Source organism: Chenopodium album, chromosome 6, assembly GCF_948465745.1.
Source record: "Chenopodium album chromosome 6, dcCheAlbu1.1, whole genome shotgun sequence".
Lineage (NCBI taxonomy): Eukaryota > Viridiplantae > Streptophyta > Magnoliopsida > Caryophyllales > Amaranthaceae > Chenopodium > Chenopodium album.
Genome location: NC_137839.1, coordinates 42,231,527 through 42,246,072, shown reverse-complemented (window position 1 = coordinate 42,246,072; position 14,546 = coordinate 42,231,527). Strand labels below are relative to the sequence as shown.

Here is a 14,546-nt window from a genome sequence, read left to right as displayed (position 1 = left end):
CGGAGCTTGTTAAGCGCGACCTTCAAAGAGGCTGCGGTAACAAGAAGGTCATCAGCCTCTTCAAATGAGGCGGTTAGCGGATTGCTGGTAAGGATTGTAGGGATTATGTCCTCTACATGGCCTTCCTCGCTTGGACGAGGGCCAGGGTTAGGTGTCTGACCGTCTATTGCCATAACGGATGAGTATCCCCACAGACGGCGCCAAATATTTCGGGTATTTTTTGTATTTCCTCAGATACTGGTCACGCTCTTCTGGCAGCGAGACTGAGACACCTGCAAAACAAAGAATATTCCTTTGCCGGAATATTCGTCTCCGACGATCAAGTTAGTGATCAGAAACAGAAAAGGCTAGATAGAGAAAGTAAAGAGAAGTTAGAGCTATTTAATGCTCTTTTCTTTCTAATGTCGTAATCCACCCTTCCCATCATAAATGATTGGGGTATTTATAGGGGTGGGAACTTCTGCCCCTTTAAGGTTTGTACCCTAAAATTACGTGACGTGATTGGCTGCGCAATCACGCGATGCCACGTGTAACATGGGGGCGTTGTTTTGCGGCTTTCAGGGATATCTCTCGGGATTTGGGCCGTGATGTAAGGAGACCCCTTTTTGTGTTGATTTCAAGGGTTTAATATGCCCTAAAAACGTGGTGTCTTCTTATAGTGACACGTGTCACCCTTTCATTGGGCCACGTGTCGCTACAGGATTGGCCCATGCACTAGAGTGCTTTTAACCTGAATACGTGGTATCTTCCCATAGTGACACGTGTTACCCTCTCATTGGGCCACGTGTCGCTACGGGACTGGTCCACGTATATGGAGTATTTTTCACCTAAACAATACTGCATTAGAAGAATTAACACATTGCACATCAAAATTAGAAGCATGATTACCCCCATTATAAACTTCCCAAGCAAACCAAACATAGAACTCTTAAGAATCATCAATTGAAAATGCTCTAAGTATACCATTATGCATTCCTTCAACTATGTTCCTAGTTTTCTCATTCAAACCAAAATAACAAATCTCACAACCTTCCCAAAGACTACAACGATTATAGTCAAGAAATCCCTCAAGTCTATGGAAATATTCACAAAAAGGCTCATAATCATATTGTGGAAATGATAGACATGCCATTTTTTTTTACAAAACAAACAAAAATTAAATAAAAGAAAACTATATACAAAGACCTAGACTCAAGCAATAAAAAAACTCAATCATAGACACCGTTCCTCGGCAACGGCGCCATTTTGACGAGGGGTAGAAATAGGTTGTTGAAACTAATCCTCCCTCGGTCAAGCTAAATTTATAAACACTTAACCAACCTAAATACTAGTATAGAGGCAAGTTAAGGGTCGAACCCAAAGTAACGGTAACGTTCAAGCGCTCTCAATTATGTGCCTAAGCTAGGTCAAAGTCTAAGGGTAAAAGGAGAACACTAACAACTACCAAATAAGAACCAAAAAAATAAAAGTACTAGGAACGGGGATCAACAAATAATCATGACAATTGTAACAACGCGGAAACACATGCAAGTCAATGGTTGTGAAGACTAACGGCAAGCTCAATCAAAAGAGTCAACAAGCTATATCCTAGAGGTCAAACTAGCGCAACCTACGAGAGACTCTAACTAGGAGCTTCGCAAACAAACTCAATCGACAAATGCAAGCCACAAATCAATTGTCCGTATCAATGTGGACTTACAATGTGATGAGTGGCATTTATGCCACTCTTTTATCCTTTTTCTCTAAGGATTCTCCCCTCATTTGCACTTGTTTGTTACTTTTACTAAGCATTTTTACCTAGTTTTGCTTCCTCTTTTCGTTTCTCCTTTATCTTCCCTTTTCTTTGTCTTCTCGCCTTGTTTTTATTTTGATTTCCATGCTTTTTTTTGTAGGTATTTTGTGCCGAAAGAAAGAGGATTTCAAGGAGCCAAGCAAACTGTTGTGCGCGGGGTGCTGTGCGGCTGCAAGACGGGTGCGCACCCTTGGCTGTGCGGGCGCGCAACCCTATTAGAACCCGCGCAGCTAGGCTGAAGTAACAGAGCCAAACAAGAGAGTTTGCACGACTTACTGTGCGGCTTCTGTGCGGGCGCGCGACCTGTTGCGCAGGCGCGCAGGCCTACTGTGCGGGCGCGCTTGATTTCCCTGTACCCTCAAAGTTGTGGCCGCGCACTATGCTGAGAGGGCGCACAAACCTCCTGCGCGGGCGCGCATATGTCGTGTGCGGGCGCGCACCGCTGGGTTTCTGATTTCTTTGCGCCTTGTGGTCCAAGTTTCTTTCTTTAGGGGAGCCACATATATATATACAGGACTCTTTGTAATAGAAGACACTTGGTACTAATTCCATAGAATATTAGCCTAATCTAGAGAGAGAAAATAGATTGTTATTCAAGCATCCTTTATTGTATTCTACTTTGCGCAAGTTTTAATCTTCAATCAATCAAACAAGAATTCAAGTTTTCATCTTTCATTAATCCTTTATTTAGTAATCTCTTCTCCTTTCCTTTAGCATTATTTATTTGTTTTATTGTTACTTATTCTTGTCAATCTTATTAGTTTATCTAGTTGTTATTGATTTTATTGATTTTAATCATGTTTTGTTTTGAGTTTCTTGAGTTTATTTCTTGTTTTGATATTATGTTTAATCTCCCTTCTCTAGGCTAAACTTTTAGCTAGGGGAAGGGGGTGGAAGATATGATTTGATATTGGATGAATGATGATGGTTGGATTGAAGTTATGCTATAAATTGATGAAAGACATGATTTTTATTAGCTTGAGATTATTGTTGCACTCTATTTGATGTTTTCTAGTTTAAATGCATGAAAGTGATTTGAACTAGATTAAGATCATCTCTATTTTAATGATTGCATGAGAATGAGTTATTAAAGTGGAGTTTATATCGATTGTGCTTCTTTATTCTCTTGATTTGATTGTGACTAATAGGATGCAAGAGAATGATCCTTATTAGTGTAGACCTCTTTCATTGATTTGCCTAGACTATTGCATGAGAATGAATTGTTTAGGTAGAATCTTGTGTTCTTTGGCATGTGTTTCATGATAATCATCATTATTCCCCTCTTTCTAATCATATTTGACACTCCCGTATCCCTAGCGTCATTTTCCCTTGGTTTTAATCATCAATTTCTCGCTTATTTGTAGTTTTAGTGTTCTTACTCAATAAAACCAACAAAAACAATCCCCTTTTTACTCTTGCATTAGTGATTATTGATGTTGAATTAGCGTGCTTCCCTAGTGGTTCGACCCTTTACTTGCCACTAACTAGTTTAGTGTAGGTTTAGGTATTATAAATGATTAATTTGGTTAGGGTAGTAGCTTAACGACTGTAGACACCCATTTGTGTCTCCCCAAAACCAAACCCAGTGATGAGTGCCTTTCACGTCGAATCATAATCGATAAAACGAAAGTGTGGAAAGGTCTTGAGTTGCGGAAAGTTTTATTTCTTTTCTTTTCTCTTCTCTCTATTTTTTGAAAACTTTATTTTAAGAAAACAGTCAATCCAGTTTGGTTGGTCCATGATATGGGTCCAATAATGGTATAGTTGGATGGGGCTTGCAAAGACCTTTCCAACGATATATATTATAAGCCCAATTCCGATGAATATTGAGGAATTTATGGCCAATTTACTAAACTGGGCCCGGTTTGAGCTTTAAGTACGACCCAATGATCTAGGGGAGGGCCTAATATGATTTATCATTCCTAATGCAATTAGGAATGGTTTTAGTCTTCTAGAACATTCTAGAAGGTTATTTTCATTCTTAATTCAATTAGGACTCTTCAGAGTTTTAATTAGATCAAATAGCATTTTCGACTGAAACTATATTATTTTATCTTCCCGTATGGGAAGTTTATCAGATTTTCGAAAGCGCGTTGAATTCCAATTTGGCGTCCAACCCCAGGCCTTGGCGCCTAGAATCAGGATTGGCGCCAGACGCCAGCATTGGCGCCTGGCGCTAGCCACTGGTCCTGGCGCCAAGGTGTTTTTGTGGTCTTCAGACTCTGTTTTGATAAATTATCTTTTTTGGATGATTTTCTCTATAAATATCGTATCAAAAACTCCGTTTTCATTCACGGATTGTCAATCATCAATTACCATTCATTAATTCTCTTCATTGATCATCTACATCGATCGTTCACCAATTCTCTTCATCCTCAAGCTTTCATTAATTCTTTAGCATACTTTCATCTTTCTTTTCTAAACTTTGGTTTTAATACAAAATTCCGCATTCACAAGACTTAGAAACACCTAGCCATATTCGAAGTTGCCTTCGCCCTAGACGTGAAAGGTTTTAATTTCTGAGGGTTTGGTCCCAAATCTCTATTTCAATTATTTAATTTAATTGTTTTGATTATTATTTTTCCTTGAAGTTACTAACGTGTGTATTTTGTTATTAGAAAGAGGTACGAGGCATCCAAGTAAGTACTTTAATGGTTTTATTGATATTATGATGTAGAAATCATGCTTAGATTGTTATTTTAATTCCTAGTATCATGTCTAGGGTAACTTTAATATTAAATATGATTGCTACGATGCTTCCTATATTCTTCCTAATATTTATTCATGTTAGTATCATGTTAGGGTTAAAGATTTGATTTTTATTGTTTAGTGACATGCTAGGGTTTGTTATTAATCTTGTTAGTATCATGCCTAGGATCTTGCTATGCTTTAACATGATTTTGATTATGATGGATATTATTTTTATTAATGATGTTGATTATTTATTATTATGTTGCTTGATATGTATCATATTTTATATTGTTATTGCGTGATCACCTTTTATTGCATGTTTAAAGGGAATTTGTACTTGTAACCACGCTTAATAAGATAATTAAAAATCTTGTTAGGGTTAATTGTGATTATAATTCAAGTGATCGCCAATAATAGTTTATTTGTGCATTAAATTCAACCAACATAGATTAAACAGGTTTAGGGTTAAACCTATTGATTGTACGTTAATCAAAAAGCGCACATGAATACGAGCAGAATAAAGTAGAGGCCTATTATTAGGGCAGGTTCAATCTCTTGTAGGTTGGATTTGTACCTTCATCCCCGAACCCTATTTTGGTTCATGACCTTATGGAGTTGACGATCTCTTGGATCGTTAAGGGGTGTAACCTTCACCTCGTGATGGTTTACAAGTTCCTTAAAAACTTGTTGGCGACTCTTTTGCTCTATCTTTTTCCCTTTTGGACGCCACCGTACTTTAGTGTATGATCACAGTGGGGTTCAAGCTAGTGGGATTTTAAAGGCTTGAAATTATTCCCTACAGTTTTTGGCGACATCGCTGGGGATGACGTAGGTATCGAGGTCGAAGATGACCTCGCAAAGCAAAAAGCTACTAATAATAGCAACCACGGTGGCTGGAAAGGAAAGAAGAGCGACAATCCTTCTTCTTCCGAAAACGCCCACTCTAGTAATAATGTTAGTACCTTTGACCATAATGATGTCTTATCCATGGACAATCAAGGATCTAAAAGGAAACCCAGGCGAGAGTTCACACCCATTGGAATGACCTACGATGCAGCTTTCGATCGTCTCTATGATCGAGGATTAATCAAACCTATTGGTCCTACCGAGGATTTAACACCAGAAAATCGATCTTCGAGATGGAATCCAAATTCCTATTGCAAGTACCATCGAGGAAACGGTCATACCACCGATGAATGCTACAGGTTTCAAAATCTCATTCAAGACCTCATAGAAGCAAACAAGGTCCCATTGCCTCTAGCTAGCGAGAAGACTGGGTGATGATGAAGCAAATGACACAAGACAAGAGGCGAGCTGCAACGACAAGATTCCATGGCCTTTTTTTTCTATTTCTTTTTTTCATTTTACCCCTTCCCCAATAAGTCTAGCATAGGCACCTTTTATTTTCTTTTAGATTAATTTTGTAGATTTTTCTTTTTTCCCTTTTTAATAAAATGAGCATTTATTTCCTTATATATGGTCATTTCATTATATTGCATCAAATAAAAAAAAAAAGAAAAGAAAAAAAAAAATCCATGTCGAGCTAAACACAAGGTATACTAATGATTTGAGGCACCCCTTGTAGCCACATCATATCTCCTTTCACCTTTCAAATTTACAATCCTTTCTTCATAAACCACTTTGAGCCTCGTCTAACGATGGACCTTTATCTTTTCAACCTACATCTACCTAACCTTGGGATGGGATGGTGTGCAACTTATGCAATTCTAAAAAAATCTTGAGTGATTTCAAAAGATCAAAATAAAAATAAAAGCAAAAAAATAAATAAAAGTGTACAAAAGGGCAAGTGTTCCAATGTCTTTGATATGAAAATATCTTTGATATGAACACGTCTCAGATTGCGTCTCTTATCGAGTGCTCGGTACCGTGCCTGAGAAACATGAATGCCAAGTGAGTGATAGACCGCATGATCGGGATTGCCCGCACTTATAAAAATAAAATAAATGCTAAAGCAAAAAGAGCTAAAAAAGAGTAGAAAACCTCAAGCATGAAAATACAAATATTCAAAAGCAAGGTTGCACACCTTGGGGGCTTATCTAGGGTCTTGAGCCTTTATCCCCTTCTTCTTTAAACCTTTAGCCTAACCACGTTACAACCCTTAAAAGACCTTTTTGAGGTATACACACTTGTGCAAGGTTCGGCTAGAGCTACGTTCGGCCTGATTCCTAACGGATACGTAGGCAACCTCACATCGAGGTGCGGCCGTAATAAACATGCATTCATATTCACATTCACACACTTACACCATGATCATATCAAGGAATTCCCTATGCTCATCCCTTTTCATTTAGAGCTAGACTTGGGGGCTTGATCCCTATATTATTAGCTTACCTAGCCTAAGAGTCACCACCATTTGACTCTTTTCAATATATTTTTCCACACACTTAGCTCTTGCGGCCTAGCCTTAGTGTCACTATCACACACTGCACAGATACATGACCAAATATATTTCCCTTAGGAACCCTTTGTCATGAAATCTTTACATAACGATGAAGCATGCCTTGTCACATCACTCATCACTCATAATTGTCATTACATAGAAGTATGAAGTGCTTAGCCTCCGTGCCTAAGTTACCCAAATACTTTCATCATGGAGTCAACCATTGAGATAGCCTAGGATGAATTAATCCTTGAACCTTGAGAGATAGTATCAAACAACATTTGACTAAGCTCATTCAACATGCATCTTCAAACTTTTGATTTTCTTTTTCGCGTCTTTCTTTTTCGGGAGAAAGTCGGTACCCTCCACAAAAATGACGGAAAATTCTTTGCATTTTCGAGTCGCATAATCAACACTATGCACACACGGGTCATGAGTCTAACACATGTGTCATTACACTTTGAGTCGAGTCAACCTCGAGTCAGTCAAACATATCGAGTCAAGTTTATACCTTGAGTTGTGTCGAGTCAATGAGTCAAGCAACATTAAGCCTTAGGTAAACCCTAAGATAATTAAAAAAGATTGGAAAAGTTCTATAGTCAAAAATAAATGCAGATGCAGCAGAACAGGGAAGACCCTACTCCAGCGCCTAGCACCAGAGATATTTCAGCAACGACAGAGCTCGAAGCCTCTCAAAAAGGTGATTTCGACTTCATGCAGCAATTTCAGGTTCCTTGGTACGCCAGTTAGCCCCTATAAGCAATTTGACATGATTAAGTAGTCGGTTTGATTACAATTGCAATAAGTGATCGATCTGACGAAAAATCATCTCACTTAGCTTAAGCGCCTAAAACACTGGCTCATTACAATCGGTTTAAAAGCAAGCACTTAAACGACAATATTTCCAAATATGGATTGTCGCGCATTCTTATTAAACGACAAAGTTTTCCAAAAATTGGATTGTCATCCCCAACTGACAATATTTCCAAAAATGGATTGTCGTGCATCTTCTTCAATGACAATTTTTCCAAGATTGGATTGTCATCTCTGGCAAAGTTTCCAAGTGTGGATTGTCGTGCTCCTTCTTTGTTTGGCAATTTTTTCCAAGTTCGAAATGTCATCGCTGGCAAATTTTCCGAGATTGGATTGTCATACACCCAGTTCCCTATAGCAAAATTTCCCAAAGGATTGTTGTAGGTTTCTATTCATCATAAATATCGACAAATGTTCCTCAACGTGGATTGTCATTCATTTCAGTAAGTGGCAAATTTTCCCGAAGTGGATTGTCGGTCGACTCTTTTTTGCAAATGTTCCAAGACGTGGATTGTCAATAGTGGCAATATTTTCCCAAAAGGATTGTCGCATAGCGTTGGCAAATTTCCAAGGTGGATTGCTTTCAAGAGTTATATTCCAAGATGTGGATTGTCGATCGTAGCAAATTTCTTATGAAAGATTGTTACGAAGCATTGGCAACTTTTCCAAAAATTGGATTTTGGCAAATTTTCTGAGATACGGATTGTCGCTTCATCGTGGCAACATTTCCAAGGATGGATTGTTACGTGGCATTGACGACTTTCCCTAAATCGGATTATCATACATCATACAAGAGTTGTGTTGGCAACTATTCCCAAAGAAAAGAGGATTGTCATCACAGCAAAAGCACCGACATACTGGTTCACAAGCAGCAAAGCGCCGACGTACTGGCATAGCATCATTAAGGATTAAAAAGCAATGATCTTTTCGAAGACTATCACAATGGAAATTGGAGTCATAACAAAAAATAAGATCTTTGTTCAGAGACGAGTGAACATCGAAACAACAAGGTGGCGTTCCCTAGATTGTGGAGAGTTGTCACAAACAACTGAGGATTGTTTCAAGAGAAGCAATCTTCGATAGTATTCCCTAGGTTGTGGAATATTATCATTACGGAGAGGATAGTTTCAGGCAAAGCAATCTTCTAATTTGGAAGCAGTTACATGCGTAGTAGTTTTCAAGCGGGATGGCATTCTCTAGCTTGCAGGAGGTAATCAAAGCAAATCGGTTTCTTTCAGAGACGTGTGCTCGACGGTGCAAGATACGCGTTTCTTAACTCTTTTATCTGTTTAACTAACATTGTTTGCAGGTATCTGCGTTACAAGATTGATTTAGAATCGCAGAACGTTCTGAGTCATTCTCCGTCCCTATCGATACTTTGACTTTCGTTTTTGAAACTTGCGTTTCTCCAAACTCAGTCAAAGTGGGGGCTTCTGTAGACACCCATTTGTGTCTCCCCAAAACCAAACCCAGTGATGAGTGCCTTTCACGTCAAATCATAATCGAATGAAACGAAAGTGTGGAAAGGTCTTGAGTTGCGGAAAGTTTTATTTCTTTTCTTTTCTCTTCTCTCTGTTTTTGAAAACTTTATTTTAAGAAAACAGCCAATCTAGTTTGGTTGGTCCATGATACGGGTACAATAATGGTATAGTTGGATGGGGCTTGCAAAGACCTTTCCAACGATATATTATAAGCCCAATTCCGATGAATATTGAGGAATTTATGGCCAATTTACTAAACTGGGCCCGGTTTGAGCTTTAAGTACGGCCCAATGATCTAGGGGAGGGCCTAATATGATTTATCATTCCAAATGAAATTAGGAATGGTTTTAGTCTTCTAGAACATTCTAGAAGGTTCTTTTCATTCTTAATTCAATTAGAACTCTTCATAGTTTTAATTAGATCAAATAGCATTTTCGACTGAAATTATATTATTTTATCTTCCCGTATGGGAAGTTTATCAGATTTTCGAAAGCGCGTTGAATTCCAATTTGGCATCCAACCCCAGGCCTTGGCGCCTGGAATCAGGATTGGCGCCAGACGCCAGCATTGGCGCCTGGCGCTAGCCACTGGTCCTGGCGCCAATGAGCCAGGGCTGGCGCCAAGGTGTTTTTGTGGTCTTCAGACTCTGTTTTGATAAATTATCTTTTTTGGATGATTTTCTCTATAAATATCGTATCAAAAACTGCGTTTTCATTCACGGATTGTCAATCATCAATAACCATTCATTAATTCTCTTCATTGATCATCTACACCGATCGTTCACCAATTCTCTTCATCCTCAAGCTTTCATTAATTCTTTAGCATACTTTCATCTTTCTTTTCTAAACTTTGGTTTTAATACAAAATTCCGCATTCACAAGACTTAGAAACACCTAGCCATATTCGAAGTTGCCTTCGCCCTAGACGTGAAAGGTTTTAATTTCTGAGGGTTTGGTCCCAAATCTCTATTTCAATTATTTTATTTAATTGCTTTGATTATTATTTTTCCTTGAAGTTACTAACGTGTGTATTTTGTTATTAGAAAGAGGTACGATGCATCCAAGTAAGTACTTTAATGGTTTTATTGATATTATGATGAAGAAATCATGCTTAGATTGTTATTTTAATTCCTAGTATCATGTCTAGGGTAACTTTAATATTAAATATGATTGCTACGATGCTTCCTATATTCTTCCTAATATTTATTCATGTTAGTATCATGTTAGGGTTAAAGATTTAATTTTTATTGTTTAGTGACATGCTAGGGTTTGTTATTAATCTTGTTAGTATCATGCCTAGGATCTTGCTATGCTTTAACATGATTTTGATTATGATGGATATTATTTTTATTAATGATGTTGATTATATATTATTATGTTGCTTGATATGTATCATATTTTATATTGTTATTGCTTGATCACCTTTTATTGCATGTTTAAAGGGAATTTGTACTTGTAACCACGCTTAATAAGATAATTAATAATCTTGTTAGGGTTAATTGTGATTATAATTCAAGTGATCGCCAATAATAGTTTATTTGTGCAATAAATTCAACCAACATAGATTAAACAGGTTTAGGGTTAAACCTATTGATTGTATGTTAATCAGAAAGCGCACATGAATACGAGCAGAATAAAGTAGAGGCCTATTATTAGGGCAGGTTCAATCTCTTTTAGGTTGGATTTGTACCTTCATCCCCGAACCCTATTTTGGTTCATGACCTTATGGAGTTGACGATCTCTTGGATCGTTAAGGGGTGTAACCTTCACCTCGTGATGGTTTACAAGTTCCTTAAAAACTTGTTGGCGACTCTTTTGCTCTATCTTCTTCCCTTTTGAACGCCACCGTAATTTAGTGTATGATCACAGTGGGGTTCAAGCTAGTGGGATTTTAAAGGCTTGAAATTATTCCCTACAACGACCTATCTAACCTGTGATCAAATTTTGGCGCCGTTGCCGGGGAGGTGGCTTGTTTAGCTCTATTATTGCTTTTGTTAGAGTCATTTTACTTTCTTTTCTTTTTGTTTTTTTTTTTGTTTTATCATCCTTGTCATTGCTAATTGTTTGCTTAGCTTTGGTGAATGCTTAGGAGGTCTCAAGGAGCGCCCTCACATCAAATTGACCACAAAATCAACTGAACCTTAAGACAAGTCCGTAGGCTTTATCAAGACGAGGGAAGAGGTTTTGGTGATATAGTTGATAGTGAGACTGATTCTTACTCTTCAAGTTCACCAAGCGGATCAATGGCAGGACAAGAGAATGATGTTTTATTTCATGAGTTCGGAAATACGGAGGATTATGAGCTCAAGGGAGGGATTTCGCTACCCGTCACAGAAACCGACTTCTCAATCCATCCACAATATACTAGAATGGTCCAATCGGAGCAAATTTCCAAAAGTGCAAGTGAGGACCCTATTGAACATTTGGACCGATTCCTTGAATTGTGCGCAATGATGTAAACCAATGAAGTGAGTCAAGACTACATTTGTATGCACCTTTTCTGGCAATCACTCACCGGTCGAGCAAAGAAATGGCTAAAGTAAGTAAAGCCTAACACTCTCACAACATGGAGGGAGGTGGTAAAGGCATTCTTGAAGCGCTTTATCTTCAAGGAGAAGACCACCGAAATGAGAAGGAAAATTGCATCATTTGAGCAAGATGCCGATGAAAGTCTTGGTGAAGCATGGGAGAGATTCAAAGAGTTAGTACAAGCATGTCCCCACCATGAGTACAATCAAGGGTTGCTCATGCGGTTTTTCTACGACGGATTGGAGCCCATGTCAAGAGCCAATTTGGATGCGGGGGCTGGTGGTCAATTAATCAAAATCCCTCAAAATCAAGTTGAAGCCACAATAGAAGAGGTAGAAAAGAATTACTCTTGGGGGGGCCGAAGAAGAAACGCTCCAAAGAGAGGTGGTATTTACGAATTGGAGAAAGTTGATCAATTACAACATCAAATTGATCAACTAACAAAAGGGCTATCCAAGTTGAACACGAGTGTGAATGCAAGTTCAAGTGGTGGAGAAAGCTCTTCTAAAGTTAACTCTTTCTCTTGTCAAAATTGTGGAGGAACGAACCATGATACATCTTATTGTGGAGGTTTAAGCCCCGAACATGTACCGACGTACAACACAAGGCAAGAGGGATTTAGAGGAAGCGGCAGTGGAGTAGCTTGGATACAACCACCACCCGGGTTTGTACCTCAACCTCAACAATGGAACCAACAAGCTCAACCTTGCTACAACTCCAACCCTCAATATCAAAATCCACCTCCATCTCAACCCCAAAACCCAAGAGGAAGCTATCCAAGGAACAACCAATATAACAATCAAACCCAAGCACCTCAAAGAAATCATCAAGAACAAGCACCTCAAGCGGAGCTAACTCAAACTCAACTCCTCCAAGCCATGCATGCGCAAATGCAATCGTTTGGGCAACAAATTCAAGAGATAAGAGCTCACAATAAGATGGTTGATTCACAACTAGCTCAATTGGCCGAGAGAACTCCTTTCAATTCACCATCTACTCTACCCGGACAACCACAACCTAACCCATCTCACAACCCAAAACCCGATACATGCAAGGCGATCACATTGAGGTCGGGAACATCCTATGAAGGGCCAAATGAAGGGGATAGTGAGGAAAAGAAGGGAGGAGAGGAGAGTGTGGATGAAAACAAGGGAGGTGAGAAAGAAAAGGGTGATGAGATAGAAGGAGGTTCGGAGAAGAAGAAGCTTGACAATGAGAAGACAACTTCAATTCCTAGTGAGGCTAGGAATCTTGATGGACCGGTTCCTTTTCCCGGCCGGCTTGCGGAGAGGAAGTTGAATAACAAGTTTGCAAAATTTCTTAGTGTCATGAAGAATTTGCATATCAACCTCCCTTTTCTTGAAGTTGTGACACAAATGCCATCTTACTCCAAGTTCCTCAAAGATATTCTCACCAACAAGAGGAAGCTCAATGATGAGCTTATCACCCTTCAACATCAAGTGAGTGCTCTTGTCCAACATAAGATTCCCAAGAAGGAAAAAGACCCGGGAAGTTTCACTTTGCCGGTGAAAATTGGGAACATGGAAGCTAGGGGCGCCTTAGCCGATCTTGGAGCAAGTGTTAGTTTAATCCCTCTATCCATTGCTCAAACACTCAATATAGAGATGATCCCTACAAGGAAGACAATTCAATTGGCCGATCGGTCGGTGCAATTACCTTGTGGAGACCTTGAGGATGTTCCTATTTAAGTGGGACACATTTACATGCCTTGTGCTTTTGTAGTGATGGATATGGAAGAAGATGTTAACACTCCTTTGATTTTAGGACGTGAAGCTCTTAAAACTTTGGGGGCGGTCATTAATTGCAATAACAACACCATCACATGTGAGGTGGCAAATGAAAAGATTGTCTTTGAGTTTTCTAAGTTGCTCAAGACCCCCATGGTTGAAAAATGTTATAGAGTTGATGTGGTGAATGAGGAGCTAGATCGCTTGGGGAGGGTCGTGATGAGGCCTCAAGATCCAATGATAGAAGCTCTTACATGCAAAGAAGAGTTCCACTCCCAAGAGGCTAAAGAGTTTGTCATGGCCATGGAGGATTCCTCAAAGGAGGAAGTTGAACAACAAGTTGAGATCGAGCTTGAGTCCAAGGAGGAGAAATGGGAGGAGAGTTCTAAGCCTCCTCCCAAGGTAGAACTCAAGCCCCTTCCCCCTTCTTTGAAATATGCTTTTCTTGATAAGGAGGGAAAATACCCTATTATTGTCAATGCTACCCTAGATGGTCTTAATTTGGAAAAGCTTCTTGATGTTTTAAGAAAATATAGGGATGTGATAGGGTATAGCATTGATGATATCAAAGGTATTAGCCCTTCTTTATGCATGCATCGTATTCATCTTGAAGATGATCATTGCACTTCCATTGAACCTCAAAGAAGGTTTAACCCCAACCTTTAAGAGGTTGTGAAGAAAGAAATTTTGAAACTACGTGAGGCGGGCATCATCTATGCTATCTCCGATAGCAAAGGGGTTAGCCCGGTTCATGTAGTTCCAAAGAAGGGTGGAATGACCATAATCAAGGATGAAAAGGGAGAGGAAATCTCCACCCGAACGGTGACCGGGTGGAGAATGTGCATTGATTATAGGAGATTGAACAAAAACACCAAGAAAGATCATTTTCCTCTCCCTTTCATGGACCAACTACTTGAAAGGCTTTCTAACCATGCTTTCTTTTGTTTCTTGGATGGGTACTCCGGATTTTTCATCCAAGTGATCAAGAGAAAACAACTTTCACATGTCTATACGGGACATTTGCATACCGAAGAATGCCATTCGGATTATGCAATGCTCCCTCTACTTTTCAAAGTTTCATGACTTCCATTT

General features: G+C 39.1%; 1 non-coding gene across 1 annotated transcript; it reads right to left on the bottom strand.

The window, feature by feature from the left end:
• Window positions 1-11,801: 11,801 nt before the first annotated feature.
• On the bottom strand, window positions 11,802-11,909 carry LOC145637390 (small nucleolar RNA R71). Its single transcript, XR_014114181.1, has one exon. It is a non-coding gene; the product is annotated as a small nucleolar RNA R71 (small nucleolar RNA).
• Between the last annotated feature and the right edge of the window lie 2,637 nt (window positions 11,910-14,546).